The sequence below is a fragment of the Helianthus annuus genome, chromosome 12 (assembly GCF_002127325.2).
Source record: "Helianthus annuus cultivar XRQ/B chromosome 12, HanXRQr2.0-SUNRISE, whole genome shotgun sequence".
Lineage (NCBI taxonomy): Eukaryota > Viridiplantae > Streptophyta > Magnoliopsida > Asterales > Asteraceae > Helianthus > Helianthus annuus.
In genome coordinates, this window is record NC_035444.2 from 104,978,393 (window position 1) to 104,983,451 (window position 5,059).

Consider the following 5,059-nt stretch of genomic DNA (forward strand, 5'->3'; position numbering starts at 1 on the left):
ACCCTGAACTCCATCTCTTTGTCCCCAACCCTCAAAGTTAATTTCCCCCCCCCCATTCATGTCTACCATTGCGTAAGCGGTGGCTAGGAATGGTCTTCCTAGAATAAGTGGGACTTCGGTATCTTCCACCATATCAAGTATGACAAAGACGGCCAGGAAGACAAAGTCTCTGACTTTTACCAATAGATTTTCGGCGACACCTTGTGGATATTTGATAGACCTATCGGCGAGTTGTATGCTCATGTTTGTGGGGCTTGTTTTACCTAGTCCGAGTCGGTCAAACATTGATGCGGGCATGAGATTGATGCTAGCCCCAAGATCGGCTAGCGTATTACGTATGGGTGATCCCCCAATGGAACAAGGGATGGTGAAGCTTCCGGGGATGATTTTCTTTGGTGGGAGTTTGTTAAGTAGAACGGCGGAGCATTCTTCACTTAAATTAACTAATTGCAGTGTTTCAGTTTTCCTTTTGTGAGTGAGAAACTCTCTCATAAATTTTGAATATTTAGGCATTTGAGTGAGGACTTCCACAAATGGAAGATTCATGTGCAATTGTTTTAGTAAGTTTACGAATTTTGTGAATTGCTCATCGGTCTTTTGGCGAAGTAACCGACCGGGGTAGAGCACCGGGGGGTTCTTGGTAGGTTCTTGATTTGGCGGAGGAGTTGTTTCTTTTTGGGGTGTTGGTGAAGTTGTGGTTTGATTACACGGACTTTTTTCAGTTGGAGGTAGTGGAGCTTCCTCGGGACCCATGGTACGGTTTCTTAATGTGATGAGATGCACTTGCGCCTTTGGGTTGGTTTCGGTATTGCTGGGTAATGCGCCTTGTGGTCTCTCGGAGAAATTTTGAGCTAGTTGATTTAGTTGTTTTTCAATGTTTTGAATACTAGCTTGTTGATTTCTAAGGCTCGATTCCATTTGTTGGAATCGATCCGAGTTTTTCTTTTCGGTGTCGAAGATGAGGCGTGAGATAGTATCTTCCAGCCTCTCTCGTCCCCCTTGCTGTTGTTGAGAGAACTTTTGTGACTCATGTCTTGGTTGTTGAAAGTTTATTCGTTGGTTTTGATTTTGTTAGTTACTACTATTGCCGGGTTCTTTCCAACCAAGGTTAGGGTGGTTACGCCATCCTTGGTTGTAGGTACCCGTCGGAGGAACTGACGGCCTAGGTCTATTATCAACGTAGTTTACCGTTTCCGTTTGATTATCCATTTCTTTCATACAACTCCAATTTTCATGTGGCCCACCCACACCCTTCACAAGCCATAACCGAGGCCGTTTTTGCCATTTCTAACTTTTTGATTTTCGAAGAGAGGGCCTCGATTTGGGCTTGTAAGAAAGTTCTTTCGTTTACCTTATGGGCGCCCGGGGCAATAGATTTTGTGCCTCGGGGAGTGTGTCACTGAAAATTGTTTTGAGCAATTTCCTCAATTTGATTATAAATTTCATTTAGGCGACGATTACCTAGAAGTCCCCCGGAGCTAGAGTCGAGTGTTTGTCTTGTGTGTGGCAACAACCCATTGTAGAAAGTGGATACTTGTTGCCATACCGGAAGACCATGATGAGGGCACTTTCTTAGTAGCTCCTTAAAACTTTCCCAAGTTTCATATAAGGATTCCCCATCCTCTTGTGAGTATGTATTAATTTCAGTCATTAATTTAGCCGTTTTAGAAGGAGGAAAATACTTATATAAAAACTTTTGGGCTAGTTCATCCCAAGTGTTTACCGAACCACTTGGGAGGTTGTTAAGCCAAGCCTTAGCTCGGTCTTTTAACGAGAACGGGAACATTCGGAGGCGGATGGTGTCGTTTGATGCCCCATTGATTCGAAAACTATCACATATTTCCAAGAAGTTGGTAATATGTAAGTGGGGATCTTCGTCCGCAAGCCCATGGAAAGTTGCGGAGTTTTGTAGCATTTGAATCAAATGCGGCCGAAGGTTGAAGTTGTTGGCATCGACATTCGGTGCATTGATAGCGGCACCGAGATTACCTACCGTGGGCTGTAGGTAATCCATTAGGGTACCTTGATCCGCCATTGGGAGTGGGTCCCCTGAAACTTTTTCTTGGATTTTAGCTTTAAGTCTTTTATCTTAGAAAGCGTTCGGGTTCGTCTAGAGGTTCTTCTATGTCTTTATTGGAATTGGAGCTCATGCACTGCGTAGGAAGTTCAGGTGCGGCTCCTGGGTTCCAAGTCCCGCGATAAAAACAAAAAGATTGCTGGTCAGAAATCTCACCACGGCCCCGTGGCCGCTGAACACGGCCCCGTGGTCGTGGTTACGGTGATTGTTTTCCGGATCCCTGTTACTGGAGAGTTCAACACGGCCCTGTGTGGCACCAACACGGCCCCGTGCTCACCTCTCTGTAACTCGGAAAATAAAAACTGCCGGTAAGGATGCTAGGCACGGCCCGTGTCCGACCAGGCACGGCCCCGTGCTGCAGTCTACAGAAGCTGAAAAATTTAGAAAAATCCTAAAAAAATAGAAAATAAGAAAAACGATTAGGCCGTTGATTCCTAACTTTCTTAAAATCCTTGTGTCCCTGGCAACGACGCCAAAAACTTGATGCGTGTGTAGTGTGTTATGTTTTTATTAATATTTTAAACCCATTTTACACATTAGTCAAGTTTTAAATTTATAAAACACGATATTATATTAACACTAAACACATATATGGGCAAGTGCACCCATCGTGAGCATAGTATAGCTTTGGTAAGATACCGAGGTCGACCAAAGACACAAGAGCGTTTAGTACCGGTTTATCCTCAACGTCTAATCAAATCAAAATTTTTAGAAAAGGTTTTAAACATGAAAATAAAAACTAAAAATGCTGAAAATAAAAATAAAAGAAAAACAGATAAACAAGATGAATCACTTGGATCCGACTCGCCTTTAATGTAACCTTTGATGATTTTCGCACTTTTGCACTTTTTACGAGATTATCTTAGTTATAGTAGTAGGCCCCTCTTTTGAAGGTGACGTTACCCTCAACCCAGTGGTTTGAGTCAGCAAGGATACAATCCCAAAGGGTTGGAATATTGAAAGATCGTTGATTAAGTTATTTATGCGAAATGTGGTAGACCCCTCTTTTGAAGGCGACCTTACCCTCGGCTAAGTGGTTTGAGTCAGCAGGGATACAATCCCAAGTAGCCAGGTTAATGTATTAATCGTAGTTTACATATGAGGGGATCAAGCCATTCGTACCCTCGCCATCCAATACCAGTGGGTATTGAAGGAGGTCCTAGTAAGCTTGACCCAGGTCCTTCAGGATCTATACACTGAACAAGGCAAGAACCTTACCAAACCATCCCCTTAACCCCCGAACAGGTAGCCAACATGTCTCTATATAGACCGTAGAGATATGAATGGTGAAAATCTTTTATTTTATATAAACAGTAAAATAACGCTAAGACACCACGGACAAATGATAAGGAAGTTTCACCTTCAACATAAGAAACTAGTTATTAAAGTCATTAATACAAAACCAAATAAAAAGTGCGAAAAGATTAAAAATCAAAAGTATTACATTAAATGCTTGTCTTCACCAAGTGATGTAAGAGACTTAGCCAAACATGGCCTTTGATTAACAAGAACTCTTACTATCAATCTTGGATCCCGAGACTACTACACACACTCTAAGGTGGATGATGGATGATGGTGGTGGATGTGGGAGTTGTAGTGGTGGTGGAATGGTGGTGAAGTGGGAGGGAGCTGGTTTGCCAAGGGATGCTTTTGAAGTGAACCAAGCACCCCTATTTATAGCCTGCACCGAAGCCTGGACACGGCCCCGTGGCCATCCTCTTTCTCTTTCTTCATTAACTGCAATTGTCTGTATTAGGCTCCACACGCCCCCGTGTTCGCTAGACACGGCCCCGTGTGCAGAAACGTATCTGTACTATCTAGATTTTCGAGATTCTGCAAATCTTAGTGTTGACCACGGCCCGTGTGGAGCTGGGCACGCCCCCTGCTGGGAATAGAAGCTTCTATAGCTTTGTCTTTTCTGCAGACATCTGACCACGCCCCCATGTCCGCTGGGCACGGGGCCGTCGTCAGCCTTCTGTTTCTTCTTTTTGCTTAGGAAGATACTGTTAAGGGGTCGGGCATGCCACGTTTATTCCTTTTCTTTGTATTTATGTTAGTTTTTGCTGCATATTTGTTCCTTTTGTTCATTTAAGCTCATTTGGTCCTGAAAATACAAAAGGAAGACAAAAGCACACTTTTTCCATCATTAGTACCAATAAAGGGTTAGTTTTATGCCTCATTTGATATAATTTATATGTTGCATTTTACACACATCAACCTCCTTGCACCATGTGTGTTTCTAAACGACAAAGCTTTTTGTTGTCTAGCCCCTCATCTCTTCGGTTGATATGGTGTGTGTCTTTTCTAACATTCTTTATCAGATATCTTAGTTTTCCACTTTTCAAAGCTCTTTCATTTTTTGTCGAAACGTATGCAGTCATCAGTTAATTGGCCGAAATCTACAAAAAAGATTTGGGCCTTGTTGCGCATTTGTTGTGCGGCTTTGAACTGGTGGTTCTTGGTTGATAATACCTCCCGGGGGTATTTTTGAGGGGTTTCCATTGACGTTCTCTATTTTCTTGTTTGACCTCTATTTTTTACCCGATTCGATTAATGGTTACACGGGCATATTCAGAGGAATGAGGTTTATCGCCGTAACCAGACGCCTTCCATGCTGAGTTTCGCCCCCTCCTGTTACGTCTGTTGGATTCTTGGTTTTTCTCTGTTTGTGCAGTGATTTTTGCAGCCGCAATAAATGTTTCCTAATCTTTCGGACATTCATCTCTTCCGGATACCCTTCGGATTAAATCCTCACACTTGACAGCTCCCATGAAGTGTGCGCACATGATTTCATCACCCACCTTGCCTATCTCTAGGCATTCTTTGTTATATCTTGTTATGAAGTCTTCTACACCCTCATTGTCTTTGCGCCAAACGTTTAGAACAATTGTTGGGTCTCTGGTGTATCTGCGCTATGGAGTTAAGTGAGCTAAGAATTTTTCTTGGAAATCCATCCATGATTCAATTTTAGTTGATGGTAAA

The 5,059-nt window shown here is 42.8% G+C and overlaps 1 non-coding gene across 1 annotated transcript; it reads left to right on the top strand.

Moving 5' to 3' along the window:
• Positions 1 to 1,550: 1,550 nt before the first annotated feature.
• LOC118485344 lies at positions 1,551 to 1,657 on the top strand. The gene has a single exon (XR_004875644.1). It is a non-coding gene; the product is annotated as a small nucleolar RNA R71 (small nucleolar RNA).
• The last annotated feature ends 3,402 nt before the right edge of the window (positions 1,658 to 5,059 follow it).